General features: G+C 49.4%; 1 protein-coding gene and 1 long non-coding RNA gene across 3 annotated transcripts in view; one reads left to right on the top strand and one right to left on the bottom strand.

Moving 5' to 3' along the window:
* Positions 1-13,302, top strand: part of CYRIA (CYFIP related Rac1 interactor A) — a 102,786-nt gene that overhangs the window by 38,590 nt on the left and 50,894 nt on the right. The window contains exon 2 of one of the 2 annotated variants that reach the window (XM_060413826.1): positions 4,883-5,034. The gene's annotated coding sequence lies outside the window, so the exon portion shown is untranslated. Of the gene's footprint in view, positions 1-4,882; positions 5,035-13,302 lie in introns of those variants that run through there. The other variant, XM_060413825.1, reaches the window with a different exon arrangement.
* LOC132659570 (uncharacterized) lies at positions 4,137-7,903 on the bottom strand. Its single transcript, XR_009600127.1, has 2 exons — positions 5,723-7,903; positions 4,137-5,190 (listed from the first exon to the last, which is right to left on the bottom strand). It is a non-coding gene; the product is annotated as an uncharacterized LOC132659570 (long non-coding RNA).

Here is a 13,302-nt window from a genome sequence, read left to right as displayed (position 1 = left end):
TCAGGGGTCGAACCCACATCTCTTAAGTCTCCTGTATTTGCAGACAGGTTCTTTCCCACTAGCGCCACATGGGGAGATGGAATATTAACAACACAGTAGTTAAGCGCAGGAGTGGAGCCAGACTGCAGGAATTCAGATCTTGTCTCTACCGCTCAGAAGCCGAGTCCCTTGGACAAGTCCTCAGTTTCCTCATCTGTAAAAGCAGCCGGAAGAACACCTGTCTGTCCAGCGTGTCAGGGAGTCACCAGGCCTCCCGTGTTCAGTGGCGCCTGATGCGCAGGAACCTGATGAGCAGGAGTCATCTTTGTTATCTACACGCTTACCTATTTGTCGTTCTTCACACCGACCGGGGCTCCTGCTGCTGCGGGAGAGAGCGTTCTGAGGTTCCCTGACTCAGGGTGTAGGCCCTGCCGCTGCTTAACTTGTGGCTGGAACAAGTAGGCTTCTGCCCTGCTCTGGATTCTGAGTCGCCTCGGCTTGGAGGGCAGGCAGGTGGTCTTCCAGGCTCTCCAGTTCCCTCACCGTCTGTAGGTATCACCTTCTCTCTGTCCAGTGATTCCACTTTCAGAACCATTCAACAATGGCAGACACACAGACATCCTAAGCTATTTTTCAGCCCCTCCCCTGAATGGGGGAGGTAGGGTGCCGGGGGGAACAGGAGGCAGGGAAAAGGTCCCAGGTCACTAGACTGGAGAAGGTGAGGAGATGCCCGTTCTCGTTTCGGTTCTGTCATGTGAACCTGGAGAAGTCATTTTATGTCTCTGGGTTTTAGCTTCCCCATTTTTAACATGGGCTAACACCATGCTTTGTCCCTCTCTTAACACATTATTGATCCGGGAGTTTTTTGCAGAAACTGACGCCTGTGACCAGTGATTTGTAATGTAAGTGAATATCGGAACACTCCGGTCAATAACGTTTGGATAACAAAAGATGTATTAATACGTCTCTGGTCAAAAAGCTGTTAAAATGACTAAAGAAGACAAAATATTGACAAGAGAGGCTTCCCTGGCGGCTCAGGTGATAAAGAAGCTGCCTGCAATGCAGGAGACACGGGTTTGATCCCTGGATCAGGAAGATCCCCTGGAGGAGGGCATGGCAACCCACTCCAGTGTTCTTGCCTCAAGAATCCCATGGATAGAGGAGCCTGGTGGGCCACAGGTCATGGGGTCACAGAATCAGACATGACTGAGCAGGAGCACTCAGGTGCTGCCACAGCGCCGTCTACTGGTGGTCTCGGATGGTGCTGGTTTCCTCCCTGCGGCAAAGGGACAGTGGCTGTGGCTCCGGTCATTTGTAACCATGGCAACAGGAGCAGACCCGTGCTGATGTGTGAAGTTGGGCTGCTGGTGGGGATCAGAGGCAGAAGTTGTCAGTGTCTTTCTTCACTTGACTCTGTGCTCCCTGACGGATCTCTGGCCTGTGGGTGACTCAGACAGGAAACCACCAGCCATCGCTTCAAAAAGCTTGGACTCCTCTCAAAGATACGCTTGCTTTCTATTGCTCTGTGTTTATTTGGATGGTGGGGGAGTAGTTTACAGAATCAAGGCCGGAACCCTGGAGCAGGCTTCTCCTTGGGAGGGTCTCTGTGATGGAATGGACAAGATGGAAGGAGGTGGGACCCTGTGAGGGCTGGGTGAGGATCCAAGCTAGCTAAATGCTGGTCTGTGGGCCAGAGCCAGTGATGACATAGATCTCTCCAGAAGCTTGGCCCCTACTCCAGGTTGGGCTGTACTTTTTTTTTTTTTTTTTTTTTAGCTTCTCTAGATGCACAACGGGTTTGGGGAACCACTGGAGTGGGTTGGACTGGTATCTAGGACTTTCCTTTGGGGGGCCTCTGGCAGGCCTTCCCTGCCTGCTCTCTAGAACCCATTCAGATCCTGTAAAGTATTATTAGTATTGATATTACAGAGTGATCAGGTTATTAGTTTCGCTTTCTGTGTGTGGTTGTTCAGCTTACAAGGTGACTGACAGCCTCAGTGGTGCCCATTGGGAGTTGGGGGACTTTAGTTGTGTCTGTAATTAAGTAAAGTGAACAAAATGGTAGGAAAAGATTCTGGAAGTACTTAGAGTCATGGTCTGGAGGAGACCCAGCATTCTGCTGGCCTTGACTCTCTTAGTATTGTGATAGAAGAAAGTGGGATTCTTGCCGGACCCCACTGGGGGAGATCAAGACCTAATCAAACATATGAAAATGGTTCTAATTTTGAGAGCATTTGAGCAGGACAGCGTGGGGACGGGATCACACCCCCGACACTGATCGCCTCGAAAGTTCCCAGGTCCTTTTGTGGCACATCTGGCCTCAGCCACAACCAAGAGGTGAGAGAGGTGGTCTCCCCGGATTCTTCTTTAGAAAGCCACCTTCTCCAGGCCTACAGTCAGGTGCCCCGGGACACAGCACCCGTGGCGGGCACCCTTCTCCTTGGCCTATGCTCTGCTGGGAATTCACAGGCACGACCCCAAACGTGGAGGAAACTAACTTCTCACCCCGGCCCATCCCCGATCCCCCCACTCCCCACCCCGCTACCACCATGACCTGGTTTCCCAAAACTCAGGGCTCAGAAATCCTTTTTTGATCAGGCAGGAGTTGCTGTGTTTTCTCTATCATTTCCTCCCCTTCCCCCACCACTTCCTGTTTTTTCTTCCCCTTTCTCCACCCCCACCATCTCTCCAGCCTGTCCCTTGTTGTCTAAGACCAGGAACAGAGGCCGGCCGTTAATAATCATGATTTCCTGACGGGCCCTCCGGCTGCTCGGGGCCAGGGCCAGCCCAGCGTCTCTGGGGCACGTGAGCCTTGGTTGGCAACACACAGGAAGCCAGGGCCCTTCGAGCCTCTTGTCTGCATGAGAGTCTAACGAGAATAACCCTTCATGTTCTGACAGCATTAACAGCTGCCAGAGAACTTTTGCCTGCCTTCAGGCTAACACACTGGAAAATAAGACAGCTCCTAGTGTTTTTTGGCCTAATAACTGTAGTCCAGTTTAGATGAACAAAACACGGATTTCGGAGTCAGAGATGGGTCCGTGCCTAATTCTGCACCAAATTTTCCTTATGACTCTGCAGGGCATTCTAGTTCTCTCCAACTCAGCTCTAGGTCTAACCTTTTGGGGAAATGGAGCTCATGGTACCTTTAGGGAAAGTTTTTGAGGATAAATTAGGAAACTATATCTATAAGAGTCACATGATGTGAATGCTTTCTTCATAAATGTGGGATCCCTTCTTTGGTTTTGATGTTTTGCATAGAGGAGTGGCTGTTCAAATGTACAGTGTTCAGAAAAATCACATAATAAAACAACAAGGTCCTACTGTGTAGCAGAGACATTACTTTGCTGACAAAAGTCCGTCTGGTCAAAGCTATGGTTTTTCCAGTAGTTATGTATGGATATGAAAGATGGACTAAAAAGAAAGCTGAGCACCGAAGAACTGAGGCTTTTGAACTGTGGTGTTGGAGAAGACTCTTGAGAGTCCCTTAGACTGCAGGGAGATCCAACCGGTCCATCCTGAAGGAAGTCAGTCCTGAATATTCATTGGAAGGACTGATGTTGAAGCTGAAACTCCAATACTTTGGCCACCTGATGAGGAGAGCTGACTCATTGGAAAAGACCCTGATGCTGGGAAAAATTGATGGCAGGAGGAGAAGGGGATGACAGAGGATGAGATTGTTGGATGGCATCACCGACTCGATGGACATGAGTTTGAGCAAGCTCCGGGAGTTGGTGATGGACAGGGAGGCCTGGTGTGCTGCAGTTCTTGGGGTCACAAAGAGTCAGACATGACTGAGCAACTGAACTGAAGTGAACTGTGTAGCACAGGGATCTATGTTCAATATCCAGTAATAAACCATAAAGGATACACTCACATATATGTATATATGTGTAACTGAATCGGCTTCTCTGGTAGCTCAGTTGGTAAAGAATCTACCTACAATGCAGGAGATGTGGGTTTGATCCCTGGGTCAGGAAAATCCCCTAGGGGAGGAAATGGCACCCATTCCAGTATTCTTGTCTGGGAAATCCCATGGACAGAGGAACCTGGCAGGCCACAGTCCATGGGGTCGCAAGAGTTGAACACAACTGAGTGACTAAACCACCACCATAACTAAATAACTTTGCTGTGAACCGGAAACCAGCACAATGTTTTAAATCAATTACAGTTTAATTTAAAAAAAAAAAAAGGGAAAATCACATAATGGATGATATTCATGGGAGGAGAGTCCATGTGTATTTCTGTGTTTTCCTGAAGTACATAGTGACAGATAGGCAAAAAGAGACAGACAGAGACAGATCAGCAGGCCTAGGGGCTGGGTATACAGACGACTCTCATTAAAAAAACAAGTCCACCCACCACTGTGCTCATGGGTCCGTCTCTTCCGTAACAGTATTTTTCTAATGGGAAACATGGAGAACCGTCCCAACCACATGCCTGAGGTGGACTGTTTTACTCATTCCGCTTCCAGGGGGTAATACTACGAAAAACTACAAAAACAGCATTCTGGAAAAAGTGCCACCTCTCTTTTGGAAAATCTGTTTTAAAAAAGAAAAAGAAAAACAGAGAGTTCCATTCAGGGTCAATGACCACTTGTTTGAGAAGTCAGATGGGTCATGTGGCTGCTTTTTAAAAATTTGTTTTAAAATTCCAGAGGCCAAAGAGTCAGAGACATGTTCTGATCTGGAGTCTTCTCCAAGTGGCAAGAAAAGAGTGAGGCTCTTTTCTTCTCTGAGCCTCAGTTTCCCCAACTACATGTGACAAGGTTGTTGCGTTTCTTCCATCCCTGGTAATCGGTGATTCTGGGGCTCTCTCCACTCTGCGTGAATGAATGTGTTATGGCCAGAGTAGAAGGGGAATGGCCTCTCCTTGTAACATGACTTGTGTTCCCTTTCTGCAGATTATCACTCACCAGGGACAGAGAAACCACAGGACTCTCAGGGGCCACAGCTCTGATCTGGGGAGCCAGACTTGTCTTGGCCAAACACCTGCTCATCTGGTTCGTTCCGTCAGCCTGGATTGGTGACTCCGAGTCACGGGAGAGATCTCCAGGTAAGAAACAATTGTCTTTGCTTTTAGCCGACAGCATGGTGATGACCAGCATTTTAAGTGCAGAGAATCTGTGATACTCGGGCTTCTGGAATACCCAGAAATCTCAAGGATGGTCCTTCTGCCAGATTTCTCATCTCTGATTGGAAGTCATGCTTCCTTACACCACATACATGTACAAGGAGAAAAAAGAAAGAAAACAAGGATATAATGAAGAACTGATGTGTATTTCAAAGTAGCTGTCATTCTGAAGTGGTGAACTGTCCCCAGGTTCTATAACTGCATTTTGAGTGGGAGCATTTGCTACATGAGTCTTCTGAGTGTTTAGGCAAGAAAGAGAGGAGCTGGAAACATGGAGAGGGAGCAGCTCGGAGCTGTTGTTGTAGGTTTCTCTGTCCCTACAGAATCCATCTGAGGGTTTCTTTCTGCCCATCCTGGCCATCCAGATTAAGACAGCAAGGAGAGAAGTAGCTGACCTGGCATGAATTTAAGTCTCATGCCAGAGGCCCGGCTGGTGTCTCTCTTGGTATAGCATTTTGGGAGGTAAAACCAGCTGAATTTCGAGGTAAATTTGGCACTGCTGTGCACCACTACAGAGTACTGGTCCCCTTGACTCTTCCCTCATCGCCAGCACGGTGGTTTTTTTCTCTCCCACCACCTCCCAGACAGTTTTGGATACTTTTCTTCTTACCTGGAAGGGGAGAGGGTCACTACTTGAAAGCCTTCTTTGAACATGGGCCTGACACCAGCTGACATTCTTCCCGGGTGACTTAAGATCTGTTGGGACTGTGGGGTATCAGTGCATCTCCTTTAAGCTGGCTCAGGGCACCCACAAATCCAAGGTCAGCAGTCACGAAGGAGGTGACAATACGCTGTGATGACCACATGCCCGTGGTTGCTGCTGTTACTTTCTGCTGTCTTCTCCTAAATCTCCTCTTTTTCACTTACATATTTTGATTTTTCCCTGAAAAGCAAAATCAGAAGCATTTCATAAAGCTTGATAGTACAGAAGGTAAGGCCAGCTGATTTCTCAGGTATTTTCCAGTTCTGAAGTCCTGGGGCTATTTTGTCCCAGACTTGTTCCTTATACCAGATTCTCATTCTTAAGGGAATTGATTTGTCTTGTGCTCCTTGCCTTTCTTCCTCTTATGATTTCTTTCCCCCGAGGGGTCCCTGAATTGTAGCGTAATTCAGGGAAAGGAGAAGAGCTTTTGAAATTAGACAGACTTGATTTCACATCTCAGTTCTGCTATTTATTGGTTGAGTGATTTTTGCTTAGGTCATCGTAAATTCCTGAGCTTGTTTCTCCACCGTAAGATGGGGACAGTCCCTGCTGTGTTGAAGGCTTGTACTTAGGCTCCAAGGAGACGATAATGCATTGGTGTGGGTTCTTGCTGATGGTAAACCCCCAAAAATGTCACCTTTTTTCCCTGGTCAACCTTATTCAGAGGTATTTCAGTACAGCTTTGAGCCCCCATTGGGCTCCCTTTCCTGTGGCCAAAACCCTAGGGACAGGTTAGGCTACACACACAAGTAAAGAAGAGAACTGTTAACAGCTCTCGATTTCAGCGTTCCTCTTCAGTAGCAGCCTTCCCTCTCCTAGCCTTGATAGACTGCCCTCTGCGGTTCAACCATTTGAAGGTTTGCTCTGTTACATCTCACCACCCTCCCAGCCTCTTGAGTACATCCTTCGTCCCATCAGATAGTAGCTGAAAGCTAACTCACTACCAGCAGCTTTCCCACTTCAGACCAGCATACTTCCAAGATCCAGACGAATGTCCTTACAGCTGGGATCAGCTGATTTGGGGGAGATTTCCTGGCCCCTCAGTGAAACAGTTAGGTTTGAAGCACGTGTTTGTCCAGGCCCACAGCATTGGTTTTTTTTTTCCTCAACTGTTAGCTCTTATGGGGCATTCATTTATCCAGCCATCCATGCATTCCACAAATATGAAAGGGGCATGTCTACACAGCAGGGGCATTCTTGGGGTTAGGGATCTGTACAAAAGAAAGCTAAATTCCTGTTCCCTTTGAGCTTGCATTCTGATGGGATCAAGGGCGTGTCAGTAAATAAACAAGCATATATTATCCCAGGCAGTATTAAGTGTTATGGGAAAAATAAAGCAAAAAATAATGACCATCAAGCCAATTCAGAGTGATAGCAGTGCCTGTATGCCTGCAGCCCCCAGCCTCCTGTTTTCGGCAGGATACCAGGGAAGCCCCCCTGACTAGGTGTCACTGGAGCAGGATCCGAACAAAGTTGGGGACAGAGGCTTGAAGGAAAGTGGGAACAAAGGCTGTGAAGTGGGGATGTGCTTGGGCTACAAGGAACTGCAAGTGGCCAATAGGATTGGAGCAGAAGGAACGAGGGACAGAGGAAGGAGGTGAGGACAGGAGGCGTGGGCAGGTAGTGTGGACCTTGTGAGCCGCTGTGAAGACTTGGGCTTTTATGTTCTGGTTGACTTTTCCAGAGCCTCCTCTACCCTTCTTCCCTCTTCCCCAGAATATCTCAAGGGCCTCATCCCTGAAACATCCTGCAATAGAAATGAAGATGGATATTCTTGCCCAACAGAGTACTTACCATTCATTCCCAAACCTGCATTGGGCACTCGATAGTGAGACTCTGGAGATAAATGAGACTTGGCCCCGTTCTAGGAGCCTGTGGCCAGGCACTCGTTCAAGGCTGCTTGCAGAATATGCATGGATAAATCAGTCCAAGTGAGCAGTTGTCCAAATGTGGTTACTTTGGAAGCAATTTGCCAGAGTGTGAATTTTCTGCTGGTACCTCCTGCAAGTCGCTGGTACCAATTCTCTTGGAATCCATTCACCTAGACTGTTGCCAAGCCTGGCCTTTTGGGTTGAGGGAGGACCAATCCATTCAGCAAACCTGTGAGTGCCTATTCTGTGTTGGTACCAGTGCTAGACACCTGGGGAAAAGATGCTGAGATCCAGTCCCTGCCCTCGGGTGGTTTATGGTTTTCCTGAGAAGCCTGCTAGTAATTATACAGCACACCACTTATCAGATGAGAGTGGGTGTGAGGGAGCCAAGAGATGGAGCATTTGAGGTAGTGAGCTCCCCGTTCCTGGGAGAATGTAAGCAGAATGAGGGGCATAGCTGAGGAAGCTTCCTAGGGACACACTATCTCCACTGTGTCCTGGAAGTGAGAAGAGTAGTCTGCCAGGTGAATAGCTGGGAGAGCGAGAAACTTCAGGGAAAGGTTGGGCATTTCCAGGCAGAAGAGAGGCGTATACAAGGGCTGCCTCTTGGAGGACCTGTGGCTGTGAAGGTGAGGTGAGTCTGAGCGAGAAAGACTCATTCAGAGACAGAAGGTGGGAGGACTAACCAGGGGCCTTGAATGTCAGGCCGAGAGGATTGGGTGAATCCTGAGGACAGCTCAGAGCTGGTAACAGAACCTTAAGTGAAGACGGATGGACCTGATGAGGAAGTTTTACAAAGCAAAGGGTCAACTTTTATTTGACTCCCTGTTCTGTAAAGTGCTGATTTTACGTCTGTTCCTTGTAATAGTATATGATCATACCTCAGCTGTAAAACAAATTCATACAGATCAACTGAGTGAGATGCTTGTGAGGGTGCCCAGCCTTTCCACCATGAGGTCCTTGGGGATGGTGAGTGCTGATGGCTCTGCACCTGCGTCTTGGTGCACAGATTCCTGGGAAATGGCTAGAACACGAGTCTTGTCTCTGATGGGAGAGAGTGGCTGGCAACAGGCCATGCTGTTCTAGTGGAAGTAACGGAATTGAGAGCTCGATCTGTTTTTTCTAGTCAGTAAGCAAGTGGTGATACCCATTTCTGAACCCTCGCTCTCTGTTGAGCACTAAAATAAGAGTGTTCTCTTTAGAATCATTGTTGTCATTGTTGTTCAATTGCTCAGTTCTGTCCGACTCTTTCCGATCCCATGGACTACAGCATGCCAGCCTTCCCTGTCCTTCATCGATTCCCGGAGCTTGCTCAAACTCATGTTTATTGAATCAGTGGTGCCATCCAACCATCTCATCCTCTATCGACTCCTTCTCCTGCCTCCAGTCTTGCCCAGCAGGTGAATGGAATTGTACACATGCATTAAACAGACAGTACCTGAACCCTTACGATGCACCATGCTAGGCCTGGGAGCATGCAGACAAATCAAGACCGGTCAGCCTCCCAAGTAATTCATAGCTCGTGACAAAGACAGAGGAACCCGCGGTAACAGGAGCAGATGGTGGGCAAGAGCCTCAGCATAGACAAAGTGATGTGGGTGCAGAGAGGGAGCCTGCCCTCTGCTCAGGCAAGTCAGGGAATTCTTCCAAGAGGGGCCATGTGAGCTAGGTTTTGAAGGATGAGTAGGAGTTGGGGGCTGGGAGAAAGTACAAAGCAGCACTCTTATAAATAAGGGTGAACACTCAGTCCTCTGTGATGACGCTGGGGAGGAAGTAACACCGAAAATGCCTCAGCTCTGCTTTGCAAAAAAGCATTAGTGGCTACCTCCTCATCCTCCCACCTTATTCCCGACAGAAACTAAAAATAATCATTGACTACTTTGAGTTCATCCCTTCTCTGACTGCATGGAGATTGTTAGTGATCAGAATTGGATAAAGGGGACCAAGAAAAGAAGTAGAAAGTAGGAGACAGGAGATTTTTGAAACTATCTGTCCTATGTTTCTCTTAGAAAAAAAAATAGACATAGATGTTATGTACATGCATGTTCTCCTGTGTAGGTGGGTCTGATATATATGAAAGTGCATGTATATACGTGTATGTGTATGCATGCATGGTCCCTCAGTTGTGTCCAACTCCCTGCAGCCCCATGAACTGTATCCTGCCAAGCTCCTCTGTCCAAGGAATTTTGCAGCAAGAACACGGGAGTGGGTTGCCATCTCCTACACCAGGGGATCTTCCCAGCCCAGGGTTCAGACCTGCATCTCTTGGGTCCTACACTGGCAGGCAGAGTCTTTACCACCAGGCCACCTGGGAAGCCAACATACAAATATGTGCACATTCATATTACATAGAATTTGTTTTAACCGAACACAGAGCCTGGTGCCCATAACCTTCAGGCATGCTTGCTGTCTGGAGATGGATGCGGGTGAGAATTGACCTTGCTGACGTGCACACATCCCCGATGTACCAAGGTCACTGAGGGTCATGGTGTTGTACGTTCAAAAGCACAGCAGGAGGGAGCCAGGATACTGGCCACAGCAGAGGAGCCTGCAGCTCAGGAAGCATCTCGCCCAAGGCCCACAACTATCAGCTGGTCAGGATTCAGGCCCTCTTCTGACTGCCTCTCCGCAGCCCCTTGCTGTGTGTCACCCTGTCTATGAACAGGGGAAAGTGTGCACGTGCGCTCAGTCATGTCCGACTCTTTGTGACGCCATGGACTGTTGCCCACCAGGCCCCTCTGTCCGTGGGATTTCCCAGGCAAGAAATACTGGAGGGGGTTGGCATTTCCTGGATCTTCGAAACCCAGGGATCAAACCCACGTCTCCTGCATCTCCTGCATTGGCAGGCGAGTTCTTTACCACTGCGCCACCGGGGAAGCCTATAAATAGGGCTTCAGACTGCAGCAGAAACTCATCGTGGAGTCAGGGATACGTGTGTCCGGAAATCCTCTGTAGATCCCTCTGGTGCTGGCAACACACTATATCTTGCTGTGCAGGGGGAGGAAGAAGGAAGGAGGGAAGGAAGGGAGGGAGGGAGGGAGGAGGAGGGATAGGATGAAGGAAGACATCAGGGTGAACTTGGGTTCTAGTCCAGGCCTGGCATGGACACACCTTTGACCCTGGACACCCCTGCCCTCCTCCATCATCACTAGGAGGGTATTGGGCTTGATTGTCCAACTCCTGTTTCTGAACTTGTCCCCAAGCAGGGTCCTTGAATTCCCCGGTAGTCCCATAGGACCCCTGTGTAGGACTCGAATTCGCATCATCACCACCAGAAAGCTTCAGAAGGTGAGAAACGAGAGTCCCCACTTCCTCTTGGAGGGCCTCCCCCAGCCCTGGAACCAGAACAGCCGAGCCAGTATGGAGTACACAGAGGGCTCAGCTGCACCCCGTCATCCCAGCCTTCTGCCAGGAGCCTCAGTGTAGCTGCTCCCATGCTCTGTACCCCGTTCCAGTCCCCCATCCTCCTTGCAGCTCAGTCTTCCAGCCCGGAGAAGTTCAAGTTGCTGGGCTTGGCCCTGACGGTAAGCTTCCTTTCTTCCCCAGGGACTTGTAAGCTGCCAGCCCAGAAGTGCCAGGAGGGAGTCTGCAACTGACCTGGAAAGCAGGAAGGAAGCCAGGGGCAGGAGCAGGCTGCAAACTGGTGGACAGAGGGGTCCTGCAGAGTCGTCCATGTGGGCACAGCTTTGGCCATCAGCGCCCTGCGGGTTCCCCTTCCTGCCAGGCCGCTCTCTCTGCCCTGACCCTGCTGCTAGCCAGGGTTCTGGGGCAATTTGTTGTTCAGTCGCTCAGTCGTATCCAACTCTTTTCGACCCCATGGATTGCAGCACGCACGCTTTCTTGTGCTTCACGATTTCCTGGAATTTGCTCAAACTCATGTCTGTTGAGTCAATGATGCCATCCAACCATCTCATCCTCTGTCGTCCCCTTCTCCTCCTGCCCTCAATCTTTCCCAGCATCAGGGTCCTTTCCAGGGAATTGGCTCTTCACATCAGGTGGCCGGCTCTTCGCATCAGGTGGCCAAAATATTGGAGCTTCAGCTTCAGCATCCGTCCTTCCAAATGGATATTCAGGGTTGATTTCCCTTAGGACTGACTGGTTTGATCTCCTGGCTAAAACCTCACTTCAATATTCAATTCCGTTTCTGGGATGAGCTGTGGGTTCAATAATTTAATGGCTGTTTATTAGGCATCTCCTGCGTGCAGAACTTGTCCTGTGAAAAAGTGAAAATGAAAGTCACTCAGTCATGTCCGACTCTTTGTGATCCCATGGATTCTATAGCCTGCCAGGCTCCTCTGTCCATGGAATTCTCCAGGCAAGAATACTGGAGTGGTTTGTCATTCCCTTCTCCAAGGGATCGTCCCCACCCAGGAATTTAACTGTGGTCTCCTGCATTGCAGGCAGATTCTTGCAATGTCTGAGCCACCAGGGGAAATCCACTCCCTTCCACCCCCAAGCAGAACTTTTCCTAGATGATGGCGTTTCAAAGCTAAGTCAGCAACACAATAAACACAGTGAGACGTCATGAGTGTGCGACACGTCCTTCTGTCCAATGGAACAAGGGAAGCCTCCTAGGAGACCAGAGGCTGGAGAGTTCCTTGAACCAAGTGGCTTCTCAGAGGAGCTGGGAGTCTGGAGAGGAGGGAGTAGCAAGGAGGAGATGAAGGCGGGAGCCTGGGCTGGGGGAGTGGAAAGTAGGCGGAGAGAAGGATGGAGGAGCTGACTAAGGATGAATAGGGAAGGGGGCTACTGTGCTGAGTGGGAGGAACAGCTTAGAGGGTGGATTTCTTGTGGGTAGTTTTCTGGTGTGGCTATGGGTGGAAGCTCTGCTTTAAGCCCTTTCAGTGTGAAATATCTGCTCGCCAAGTGGAAATTCTATCCACTATGCTCAGCTCCGATGTCAGGCAAGGAAGAGGGCTCAGGATGCCCCAATGAAGGGCCCCCCGGCTCTGGGCAGAGCAAGCACAAGCCCCTCTGTGTGCGGCTGGAGAGCCCGGGCTGGGCCTCCTCCTTGAACGGCCTGACAAAGACTTGCTTGTTTTCCCCTGACATCAGACCTCACCCTCAGGATTTCTCTGTTCTTCTGGGGCAAGATCTCACACAGTGATAATAGAGTAAAGGGAAGGGAGTGAAGAATGTCTCAGGCGTCACCATGCCAACCGGCTCCCCAGGCAGAGGGTAGGAAGGGGGCGCCAGCCGTGTGCGCCCTGGGCATCTTTTGGGTCACACCTTGGCAAGGATGGCCCTGAGCTGCTAACAGCCTAGTTGGAGATGAACAGGAGCTGCTGGTGTTGGTTCTGAGAGATGCTAGTGGCCTGGTCAGTGACAGACAAAATATTAGTGAGTCATGTTGACTAATTGCTGTATACAGTGGGTTGCTTGTTTTCTGTTGGTGTGTGTGTGTGTTTTATCTTAAGTAAGTGCTGCATTTAAACACCTGGTTTTCTCTTTGTTATTTTAACGAAGATTTATTGAGAGAGCTCTGCCTTGGAAATTTCATAAAAGTTGTCTTTAGAGGGTTCTGTGAGATCACTCGATCTTGCTTCTGTCTGACCCTTTTTTCAGATGAGTAAACTGAGGCCAGGAGAATGGGAGGCATTGTGGAAAGTGGCAGCA

This window comes from Ovis aries, chromosome 3, assembly GCF_016772045.2.
Source record: "Ovis aries strain OAR_USU_Benz2616 breed Rambouillet chromosome 3, ARS-UI_Ramb_v3.0, whole genome shotgun sequence".
Lineage (NCBI taxonomy): Eukaryota > Metazoa > Chordata > Mammalia > Artiodactyla > Bovidae > Ovis > Ovis aries.
This window is presented reverse-complemented; position numbering and strand designations above follow the sequence as displayed.